Raw genomic sequence first — 12,947 nt, 5'->3', positions numbered from 1 at the left:
GAAATCCCATGTTAAAAAGGAGGGCCACAACCTAGACACAGAGTCAGGCCAACCTCAGCCGCACCCTGCAGCCTCCTTACTCTGCTGCCGGCATCAAGTTAATCCGGTAAGGCAGCAACACACATGGGTAAGAGCAAACCAAAATGGGGTAGAGAAAAACATTTTAAGATCCTAAGTCAACAGCCTGTAATAGCCACATATTTACCTGATACGGAGCACAAAATGGCTCTAGATAAAAACAAAATTCAAACACATGATTTGTTTAAGAGAAGACAACTTCAAACCATTCAGGTGTACCTACTGTGCCAGGTATCAAGAATTTGAAGATGAGCGAGACATAGCCCTTGGCCTCTAGGAGGTGGTAATTTAAGAAGAAAAAGTAGTAAAGCCTTCATCTAACAATGGGTGGTAAGAGCTTTAAAAGAAAAAAAAATGGTAACCCCAAGCTGATCGGGGGCATCTAACAGACTAGGGGGGGCTCAGGACAGGAGGGACAAGCCAGGCGAGCTTTCTCAAGGGAAAGAATGTTTCCTACTGAAGACTGAGAAGCAAGAGAAAAGGGGGGAAGGGCTGCCCCGGAGATCAACAAGGACAGAGTTCCTGAAGGAACAGGAACCTGGCACTTGAGGGAACTCTCAAGCAGCTCATCAAGGCTGAGCCCAGGGGGTCAGGAATATTCCAGAACATGAGCCAGGAGTGGTGATCTGAAGACAGAGGACAGCAGGCAGGCCTTCGGACACACAGAAATTGATGCCCCCCTTTGCAAGAAAAGAGACTTTTAATCCCAACATTTTCCTCTACCCCATCTGTATCAAGTGCCTGGCTCATTAGCGCTTGGAAATGTTGGCAATTGTTACTGGAATGTCAGAGCCCTGTATGCACTTTTTGTTCAGTAATGCAGGAGAAGAGTGGAGAATTTAGCCACAGGACTCCCTAAAGGACTTTAACATAAGGCAAGCTCACCTGTAACATGGTCCCATGGCAGAGACCCTAATGAAGGCATCCTAATTATTCCACAGGAGGCTCTGGGCTTCCCTGGTGAAGGCATGAACTGTTGAGGAGAGCGCTTGAGGAAATGCGGACACACCCGCTGAGGAGGGGCCTCCGTGGGGTGTGTTACATTCCTTTGAAAACAGGGCCCCTGCTATAATTTGTATAATCAGACCAGAGATTGGACTGCAGAACTGCTTCCCATTTATTACAATATCACACTCCTGCTCAGGAAACCCCACCCAAGCTTTTGTTTGGAATTCTTTTCCTTGATTAGGTGTAAGCCCTATTATTCCCGCCACTCAAAAATAACACATGGTCTGATGAAGCCACAGTGCCCGGCATAGTAACAGCCCTGTGAAATCAGGCTAGCTAGTTCTTCTCTTCTCTCCTTTTAGAATGAGGATTTCTTTTTCATTTCCTGCTCTGGAGAAGAGGGGGAAGCAGGGACATTTTGTACAAATGGAAAAGCAAATCGTATTTACTCTCTGGGAAGAGCCATGCCAGCCCAGGGGAACACTCCCCGGGCTGTGCACACCGCCTCTCACTGCCTCCTGGCCCGCAGGTCCAGGCTGCAGCTCCACGCACGCAGCCAGTGGGAAGGATTTGTGAAGGAGGCCTCCAGGCCCCATCTCTCCATTGCGGGGAATGCTGCTCTGGGTGGGGCTGCTCCCCACTCTGCCTCCCAGCAGGAATGGCAACGCTGTGATACCGTCTGGCTTTTGTTATGCAACCCACCTGGGATCCAATCCCCCCGGAAGGGCTGAGGAGCAGGCCAGGGGGTCACCGGCTAGACCAGACCCCTAGGAAATACAATCTAGGAAGGTTCCTCATACAACAAAAGACAGGTTATAGGAAAATTTCATTTCAAAGCAGTGAGATTAGAACTGGAGAAAAAGGATGAATCACTCCATTATTTAGCAAGAGCTTGAGCAACGGAGGAGACCTGTTTCATGATCTGTGTAGCCTGAAGGGGCAGCCTTGGGTACCATGGGACCGGCCTCTCCTCTTGCCTCCACCAAAGCTGTTCGGGAGGGGCTACAGCTCTGACCCTAAGGAAGCAATTCCGTGGTCAGGCCAGGGACCTCATGCTCTTGTGGCCTTGGTTCAAAGGGGCCAATTCTGGCCAATGGGATTCTCCCCCAGTAACTCTCAACCACTCTATGTGGTCAAACTCTAGCTGGGAGGTTGGAAGATTAGGAAGTCAGAAAGCCTGGGGCTGGGAAGCCACAGAGGACAAATGGACAATCATGACCTCACAAGTTCATCTGGCTACCAAGGGGATAAAGGACACCCCAGACAGGAACCAGGGATGCAGGAGCCCAAGAGAGCACCTTGATGGTCTCTGTCCAATTCCCATAAATGCCAGTGCGCTCCCGTACTGGGAGATCTTCAAGACACACAGAAACCTTCCCTGTTTATCAAATTGGTGAATGGGTTTCTATCACCACCAAGCATCCTTGCCTAAAATAAGCACCTGATCTATGTCTGGTGCTGTGACAACAGTATTATCTCAGAGCCAGTATAGCAGATAAAAATCCTTCGTGGCTAATTGCAAAATATGGCAGCACGGCTGTTCGTGATAGAATACATATAGTCTCACTGAAGAATGGACAGCAAAGCTCGCTTTGGACCAGATTTGCCACAGAGCGCTCCTTAGAAGAGAAAGGACTGCCATTTGCCGATGAGGAGTAGGAAGGGTGTAGGTGAACAGTGAGGATGACATTACTAACCCCTCTGTGAAGCCAGGCTTCATTACCACAATTCCTCTGGGCTCAGTCCACATCCGCTGGCCTCAGCTCCTTAGACTGTAGCCCACGCAGAACTGGGAGAGGCTCTGCTGGCAAGCCAGCCTGCTTCGATTTTTGGTGATCCTAGTAAAATACAGCAATCCCAGAGGAGGCTACTTAGAGCTCTCTTAACTCGCCTGCACTCGGAAATACAAGAGCCAAGTCAGGCTGCTGGAAAAGTCTTGCCCCTGAGCTTCTCCTGGCTTGCCTTGTTGCTCACATCGTTAGCAGGAGAGGAAGGGGACTGTCCATCCCCAGCAGTCCGCATGCAATCAGGAGCTACATCCTGAACCTGTGTGATAGGTGTTCAGGGAGGGGGGAGGGGGAGGGGTGGGTGGGATGGAAAACAAAAATAGGACACAAGCAGGTCCTTAAGCAGCTTACCCTTATCAGAGGAAATTGGACAGGGATACAACTGACCCAATCACACGCCTGCACACCCTAACCACTAGTCTGAGGAAAAAGAAATTGTTTCTAAATCACGTCTGCAAGGAAATCTTCCTTGAGGAATGCAACTCCAACATAAAATGCCAATAGTTAACATAGGCAAGATCAATATTACTACCCAAACATAGTTTTAATTACTCAAATGAATTAAAATGATGATTTTCAATTTTTTTGTTTTGTTTTGTTTTGAAGGCAGTGAAGTGTTGTCTTCTAATGTTAATTGACTCAGAAACCTGGTAAGCAATGTAGGTTCATGAAAGCAGAGCTGCTCTGGTTGTAATGGGGGAATGGGAGTCCCACGGTCCTGCAGGCTCCTCAGGGGCCTCCACGGAACACACAGAGCTCCAGGAATCACAGTTGGAAAACCCTTCTTTTAAATATATTAAGGACTCACGGCTTTTAGGCATGTACACATGGCAATTTAAAATTTACCTAATGAAAGTGTTTTCAGGTACAGTCTGCTAACAAGAAAGGGCTTTGAGCTTACATTATGGGTCTATGGCTTTAACTGGGCCAGCCCATCTCCTGGCAACACAGATATGGACCTCTCCCCACCTCCCCACCGCAGAAAAGTGCCAGAGCCCTGAGGCATCACCTCTCACATCTTGTACACTATTCTCTTCCCCTTTTCCATCTGGTTCATCTCTAAATTCCCTGCTCCCAAAGTCCCTTTCCATCTGCCTACCAGGTGAGGGTTTTCTGAATTTCAACCCTACCAGTGTGTTCTCAGGGCACACCTAGAATGTGACTCCATCTGCCTAAGGAAACAGGACTTCCAGAGCCCAAGACTCCACCCCAGGCTGGGTTACTGCCACTGGCTAGATCACTGTATTCCACCCAGTCTCCTTCAGAAAAAAATCAGGCCAACCGGTTCATTTAAATCGGTCTTGCCAAAGTGTGCTCCTAGGATTCCTGCAGAGGTCCTGTGTTCTGGGATGTCCTCAGATGCCTCAACATGCTCTGACACATCATGACTTTCTTTGAGGAAAAACCGAGTGGAACCTTAAGGAATCATGAGCAGTTTTTTTTTGTGTATGGCATATCCCAATTCACCGCCACGTCCTTCGGGAAGCAACCCGTAACGTAAACATTCCCCCTGATTATACTTAATTTGACACTTTCTTACAAATAGCAAATAGTTTCTTACATAACAAAGTAAATCAGAAATCTATGGAAATGAACCAATAAATGGTGAAATGTAAGCCCCATAAAAATCAGGATGGTGACAAAGATGCCTGCTATTACTATTTAACATTTTACTTCATCCTTAACCCACAGAAATCAAAGAAAATGTGAAGAAAAGCCAGTAAAACTTTTTTTTCTTTTTTTGCTAATGAAATGTCTATTTGCCCAGAATCTAAGTGGATGGGAGACGGTAAGAGTAACTAGTTGCAAAATCTCATTCAACAGAGAAAGAGTTTCAGGGGCACCTGGCTGGCTCAGTTCATAGAGCATGTGAGTCTTAATCTCAGGGTTGTGAGTTAGCGCCCCATGTTGGAGGTAGAGATTACTTAAAAATAAAATCTTAAAAAAAAAATGCCTGTCATATCAAGGAAGTATAAAAGGAAGGAGGGGTGGAGAAAAAGAAAATACCTAGAAATAAACCTACCCTAAACATGTCAAATCAGTCTTATTTTCAGTTTTACTGAAGAACATGGAAGATACAAGAAACAGCACTACCACTGCCCAGATGGGCAGACCCAGTATCGTACAACGGCAATTCTCCTTTCATCCCAGTTTATACAGTCAGCGCAGTGCAACCCACATTGCGACAGGATATTCTGAAGAGTTCATCAATAGGATTCTAAAGTTGAGCTGGAAGAGAGAAAACTTCAGCATGACTGAGAAATGTTTTTGAAAAAGGACAATGAAGGGAAACCTACCCTAACGAAGCTAAATACACTGTAAAGCTACAGTAAATAGAAACTGTTATCATCACAGAAATAGGTCACTTAATAGGATAGAGTACAGTAAGCAAATATACAGGTATTAGGATAGACTGTATCATTTAGAAGAAGTACTGAAGAGCCAACTATTCGATACATTATAATAGCAAAAGTATGCATTAAATATTCACAAAAATAAATATCCACAAGAAAAATGAAGCTACCACTTTACTTCTGTGAGACTTCTTTTGTTAAAGAACAAAACAAAAACTGTTAAACCAGAAAATAAGAAGAATATAGTTTTATTTACAAAGCCCAGAAGACAAAAGTTCACAGATGTAGCGACACCACAGTTAAACCTTCTGTTCGATAAACAGGCAACGGAGGCACTATTTACAAAGGATTTTTTGAGGAGGGAATTCAATTAACTTCGTTACTTTTCACTCTAAAGTTTCGTATAATGTTTAAATTTGTCCAAACAAGTTATTCCAAATATTGTTAATGACTTTTTTTTTTTATAGAACTTTACCCAAAAAAGGTTAAAGGAACACTTCAACTCAGTCCTTCCATAAATATTCAAATTAAAAATGAGTAAAGCAATAGAGTTTGCTTGCTATTTTTCAGGAATAAACATCTGAGGAATGTGACAATTATCTGAAATATTTTACTTTAAACATTCTCCTTAGTGCCTCTCCCATAGATGTTCTGAAAGAGAAACTATGCACTTCAAAGGGTGTGCCTCTAGGTTTTTGATGATTATCTGAATGCCTGCAATAGTCAACAAAAAATATCATCCCAAGGGTAAACTAAGAATCTCACAGGGAAGAGACCTGGTAATTTCCAATCTATGGGAAGGGTTTTTTTATTTTTTTTGGGTTTTTTTAATGGGACATTTAAATTCTGTGAATTTTTCATAGCTAATGCTTTGTAGACGAGTTTTTAAAAATCCCCATCTCTGCCAAACCCTTAAGTTTTTCTCCACACTTACCAGGAGACCTACTCTAGTCTTGCTGGAGTGTGGAATTTGGGATTAAGGTGCAAAATTACCATGTAAATGACACTCCCTTACGGGAAAACAATCCTATGGACCTTAACCTTCCAGGCCTATCTCACTGTTAGGTTAAGAACCTGACACTCAGGCATAATCCACATCTTTCCCTTCCTTTCCAGAAAATAGTCCTTCTGGGCCTTAATAAAGTCCTACTTCTTATTTTACCTCTCTCTAAGCAGTTATTTGGTAACCCTACAGCTGTACAATTTCTCATGTCCCACCATCCTGGAAACGGAATATGCCTCTGATTTCAAATATCTGCAATTTTCCTGAGTTTTTTCATCAATCAAAGCTGCTCATGTTTTAGTCTTTCTTTTCCAGGAGCTTTTTTACTGTGTACTTCTAAATCATCCTAAATGAAAACTATGGCTTTCTAATAAAAGTAGGGTTTTAAAATGCATTCAAAATTCCCTATCTACTCTCAACAGCTGGCCCAAGAAGTTCTCACTTCCCCACTCTGGATCAAGGGAACCTCCTCTGCGGGATCTCTCGTCGCTCCAACCGGTCCCTTTGTGCCTGACACATGAAGGATCAAGAGCCACCCCTCACATGTCCTCTTTTCTCCAGCCATGGTGAGGGCAAGGGTTCCAGATTCACTATCCCGAATGTGTTCTTCACATTGTAATCATTCCAGGAACATCTGTTGCAGTACTTCATACTAAGCATCTTGACTGATTCTGGAGAATGCTTACCCATTTGCATCCCTTTATTAACTACTTTTCTACCAGGAAACAGAATTCTTTGAAATCCTCTGTCAAGCCCAGTGAGAGGAAATAAAATAGCAAGACAGATTCTGGGTTGCGTTCCGTCACGTAGGTTACGGGCAAAAACAAAAATTAGATTAGAAGAGATTTATCACAAGCTAATAATCACTTAGCTCAAAAATTAAACAACAGCTACTGGGAAACATCATTGGTGTTGTTTTTCCAGACAACTTAAGTATATTATAAATATTGAGAAAGCACTGTTGTGCCTAAATTATATGAAGTAAACAAAGCATAATGCAAACAGCATACAGCATGCAAATATTCAGTTCCTTCCATGTTAAATATGGGTATACAAAGCATTTCTTCTCATGTGCATTTTCTTAAAAGACTTGAAATGACATACCAAATTTTTAACATTCTTGAGGAAAAAGTGGGAAAAGATAACAATGAAACTTTTACATTCTGTTTTTGAAGTATCTGTAGGATTTGAGTTTTTAACAATTTTGTCATTTTTAAAATATGACAAATGCAAAAATAATGCTGGCAAAGATGCGCTGAAAAGGACATTCAATGGAAAAGTAAATTGTTTGTGACACTATAAATTGATACAACCTTTTCCCACAAGGTAGGCAATAGTTTTTAAAATACTGATAACCATTGACTCAGCAATTATTTATTCTCTAAGTTTTCCATAATGTGGCTATGTTTTTTTTTTCTTAATAAAAAAAGCAATCCGGCTTAATACATTCATCACATTACATGTCTAAAATGTAGGCTTTGGCAATGTAGACTAGGTAAATACTAGAACAATTGATTCCCATCTGCAGTAGTTACGTTCTTACAAAGTCACTATTAACTCTGAACTGGCAAATACCAGACCGTTTCCCCAAGGCGAAATACAGGGTTAGGTTCCTGGGAGCCTCTGGTCACAACACTTTCATCAACTGATCAATACGTGGCCTTGTTTTATGTGTATTTCTGTTTGAAGACACCTAGAAAGATGTATCATTAACACTGAACCCATGGCCAAGAGCACTATAACTCATGCCTGAAAGGAAGCTTATCTTACACATGTATTTTCTCTGTAAAGTATGGAACAACCGTCTTGCACTTACAAACACTAGACAGCACTACACTACACTCGGGGGCCATTTTTAAGAGCAAAATCACCAATAAAAAAGGCACAAAAATCTGAAAAGTGTGGCGCTCAGCAGGCCATGGAAGGACACTTGTTTACAGCAGAGAGGGCTTCGGTCAGAAGCATCACCTTGTTTGACCTCAGCCGGGAACAGGTGCATGAGGGGACTCGAATGTTTTGCCTCTCTGCACACGTTTGTGTCCAAGACCGACTGGAAAAGTGCCTGGAGTAATGGTTTCATGTTTACCAATCAATTTTAGCAAGTAGACAAATCTGCAAATATGGAATCTGTGTATACTAATCATCAACTATATGGCTTTTTAATAGTTACAACAAAATTCTCCAAAAATCAATTAACAGCTGAGTAAAGAGATATCCAGAAAAAGCTTTCTTATCTGTTAACTCGGTAGGTCTTGACCAGCGGTGATTTTTGCCTTCGGGGCCCATTTAGCAATATCTGCTGACAAACGTTGACTCTCACAACTGGCTCTAGTGGGTAGAGGCCAGGGATGCCTCAGATCACCCAACAATGCACAAGACGGCCTCTAACCACAAAGAATGATCTAGCCCAAGAGGTCAACAGCGCCAGTATGGAGAAGTCCTGCGAAGACCTGCTGACAATGTACGTGTTTTTACATGTAACTTCCTGCATCTTCTCTCAAGGTACACTTTCATGCCTGTAACAAATAATTAAGGATCAAGGATGGAGCTCATACCTTGTTTCTCGGTAGCCCTTTAAGTTCAAATTTAGCTAATGAATTCTTATTAAACACAACTGAAGACACAAAGCAGTTCTAAGTTATACTGAGAAGTGGGACTTTACGGTCATTCCCACAGAGCTTGGAGTGATGACTGGGTTAATTCCAACAATAATGTAAAACATAGAGCCAATCTGAAATCTTGTTTCTGTTTTAACACCGAGTAAAAATCATCATTGCACAGGAAATAAGCCATTTGTAAGCCTAGTGCCCAAGAGATGGAGAACCCAGCTCACTCCTGCCAGCTTTCAAGGTAAGTCAGGAACCTGTGAGAAGGTTCTCAAAGCTACCCTGTCTGAGGAAGACAATATGTCTTACTAAGGGGCACCTGGACAGCTCAGTTGGTTGAGTGTCCAACTCTCGATTTGGGCTCAGGTCATAATATCAGGGTTGTGGCATCATCGAGCCCCATGTCAGGCTTTCTGCTAAGTGGGGAGTCTGGATGAGATTCTCTCTCTCCCTCTCCCTTTGCCCCTCCCCTGGCATGCTCATATGCTCTCTTCTCTCTCAAATAAATAAATAAATCTTTAAAAATATACAATGACTAAGTCTTAATGATTCTGAAAAGAGATCCACCCAATTTATGTGGCCTGCAAACAGCCTTAACTATATAAATGCTGCACACCTCCCTCAACTGCCCCCCCACGTGAACCCAGTATTCCACATTTATTCAGTCTTGAATCAATCCTATTTTTAAATAACAAATCAAGTCATTTGTAGAGTGGCCTCCAAGGTTACTCAAAAGCATTACAAAATCATTGTGCTAACATAACAAGGATAAATAATTCCCAACTGGGAGACAGACTAGCAGACTAAGAACTGCACTTAAAATTTGGCTTGAGTTCAGAGCCAAGTGATTATTTCACTAGTCTTTTATTCTGGAAAGATGTTTTAGCTCAATTGTGCAAAAATAAGCCTAAGATATTATTTCCTGCTCTAAATAGGTTCTGCTGCCAAATGCATTCAACTTCCTCCAGGATCCTATTGAACATTCAGACCTAGAAATCCTCCTCCACCCTTCTGTAACCTCTCTGACCACTCAGGCTCCTGCTCTTCCCTTCCCCAGACTACATTTGCAGCCCTGCACCCCCACAATGCACTCTAGCTCAGTACTCCTCAGACCACCAGGATCAGAACCACCCAAGGAGTTGGAAATGAAAATGGGATTCCCAGACCACTTCCCTGCCTTGCAGATTAGAATCTTGGATGGAAGAGTTGGGAGTCTGCATTCTTATTCTATCTCCTGGGTTTTGGGGGGGTTTCTTTGTTTTTGTTTTAAGAATTATAGCCCCAGCCACCAAATAACACCTATGACTCTCTGACAATGGGTCAGTGTATCCTTTATCTATCACAATTCCCTCCCTCTGTTCTAAATACCTATCCATTGTCTAACCCTAACTTCTAAACCCATTTTAAACAACCTAGTTAAGCTAGGAAATGTCGTCTTCTATTCCTCCAGTGGAGAGAAATACCATTTCTCTAAACTTCCGTAGCATGCTACCTAGGACGTGCACCACATAAAATGAACATTGTTGATTTACTGGCTTACCCAACTAGACTGGGAGCTCAAGGGTCGGGACTATGTGCTATACCTGGGTTCATCCCCAGTGACCAGCACAGTTCCTGGCACATAGCAGACTCACTTACTAAATATAAATCAATGGATGGATGGGCTGCCTCTGAATGGCACCCATGAACTTCAGTAATTCTACCTCATTTGTGATCAATGATTAATGAGAACAGGTAGACTCAACTGAGTAACTTCCAGCAGAGCTATCTGAAATGAGTGGAGTAGCTCTCTCAGGAGAGAGAGGTACTTCTGCAGAGACATTCCAGTTTGGCACTCTGCAGAGTTTCAAACAAATCGGCCAGCTCACTGAGCATGCACAGTCCTAGTGAGGAGCAAACACAGATGATGGGCACAAGAAGGAAAACTGGTCACCAAATAAATTCTCTGGGCATGAGCAGATTATAATTAAACATTCTTTCCTATCAAGAACCAAGACAAATACTGGCATCAGCCCATAGAATAAAGTCTAGATTCAACTTGCAATCATTTAGCCTAGAATTCAAAGCTGCCTATAATTTAAGGCTGGAATTTACATTTTTTCCATTGTCAACCTATCCTCCAGCTTCCTATTCCTTTCTACCTTTCTAGATTTTACTTTGGGAAATCACTGTATAGCACCCATGGACTTGGGTGTTGTTGGCCCAAAACAGCTCTAGAGGTTGACCCTTACTGGCATAAACCAATCAGCGGTCTAATAGTGGGATGAGCAGAAACCCAAGCCTAAGCACATGGCATTCCCCTGGCTGCCATGATGGTTAAGACTGGACAAGCCAGAGCAAGGCTCAGGTCCTCTACTGGACTGTTATGCATGTGAACAGAGAAGCACGTAGCCTCAGTTGCTGCTAGCTGCCACCTTATGAACATGCAGATGCCTAGGGAGAGGAAAGCAGACCTGAGAGAACCATGCCTGCGACCTTAGAAGAGCATCTTTTCTGTTAATGAGCCAATGAGTTCTCTCTTACTGTTTAAGCTAAGCTGGGTTTTCTGTTGTCCCAAGCAACAGGAGACATGCCCACTCCTACCTTTCAAACTCATCTTCCCCTTTTCTTTTAGCACATAAATCCACTGTTCCAAGACTCTTCTACAGGGTAGCCAAACATACCTCATCCAATCCCACCTTCACACTTAAGTGTGTCATTACCCTGCCTACAATGTTCTTCCCTTGCACTGTGTTGTTCATATCCTGTATGGTCTTCTAGACTCAGGCTGGAATCCTAATCTCCGAGGGCAGACACCCAGGACCATAGCTTTCTTGTCTCCTCTGAACTGCCACCAAGAGTACATTATCAATACTACTGGTCATCTATAATCTACCTTATACTTCAAGTATCCTTTCACAAAGTCTTGCACTGGAATGTAAGCTCTCCATACTGTTGCAATCCCTTGTAAATGGGCCCTTGCCCAATGTCTTGTGACTAGTAGAAAACCCAACAAATCCTCTTTAGGCAAATTCAAAATGTGATTTAAGCCTCTTGATCACTGCCAGTCATACCCTCTTAATTCACACAGCAGTGTAGCGGATAGAAAGGAATTTCAGATGGAACATATTTCAACATTACACAGTTGGCCATGATCCTGTCACATTTCACAACCAGACTGGCAGTAACAGCTGGATGAAGATCAGAAATTTATCAGGCTGCCTTCCCATCTAGAGATAACTGAAGTCCTTCCAAAGAAGCCGCAGACTAATTCTGAGTTCTAAAGAGTGCAGTCACATACCTTTCAAACATGTGTATAAAATCATCTTAAGGGCAACACCAGAATAAGAGAAATGAAGGGACAGCCCAACGCATGGATAGAATGACAGGCTCTCATCACCTCCAAGCCTTTTATGTCCCCTTTCATATTTGTAGTCCCAGATCTCTTTAGAGGGTCTTGGGATATGTCAGTAAGATTCAAATGAGGGACATGAAATAAACAGATCGAGATTTACCCCATCACAGAAGTGGTTAGGAGATAATGAGAAAATTGAGATATGATGTCAGGGCTAAGTACCTTTTTCATTGAGGACAACAACAGGAAAACAGGAAAAGGGTCAAGTAAGTGGGGTGTTAGGTGTGTGTGTGTGTGTGTGTGTGTGTGTGTGTGTTCACACTCAAGCAACAAAGATGTCAATACAGCCACAGAATTGGTATTACTCTGGCCACTCAAGGTCCACCCTGCTGTGGGTGGCATGACCAATGCACCTGCACACAGATTTTGAGGTCCCAGTTGGGAACTATATTAATAGCACCTGAACATGTTTTTCAACAGGTTATAGAAATGGAAGGGCTACCTGACAAAATTTAAACCACTCTGGATGATCTGTCACGTAAAGCCATACCTTACAATTATGTGTATCTATAATGATTGAGAGTTAATTAACAGTCAGTGGTCCTCTCAGAGACCCCTGGTTTCTGTGACAAAGGGCCAGAGTCACCCTTTCAATACTGTTTCTTCTCCTCTTTTCCCTGAGTAACACTGTCCTTGTCTTAAGCCCGAAACAGATTCTGAAGAAGAGGTTCACAGACTGTCTACGGAGGCTGCTAAAGGAATTGGGATAGGAACAGATCAAACGCTTGTCCACTGAAGCACAGGTCTTCTCATGATCTCTACATATCACATTACCAC

General features: G+C 42.9%; 1 protein-coding gene across 18 annotated transcripts in view; it reads right to left on the bottom strand.

Annotated features, from left to right (window-relative positions):
- Window positions 1-12,947, bottom strand: part of TLN2 (talin 2) — a 416,400-nt gene that overhangs the window by 275,953 nt on the left and 127,500 nt on the right. The gene's annotated exons all lie outside the window — the stretch shown is intronic.

This window comes from Ursus arctos, unplaced genomic scaffold, assembly GCF_023065955.2.
Source record: "Ursus arctos isolate Adak ecotype North America unplaced genomic scaffold, UrsArc2.0 scaffold_36, whole genome shotgun sequence".
NCBI lineage: Eukaryota > Metazoa > Chordata > Mammalia > Carnivora > Ursidae > Ursus > Ursus arctos.
The sequence above is the reverse complement of the archived record's forward strand: the minus strand, read 5'-3'. Positions and strand labels throughout refer to the sequence as shown.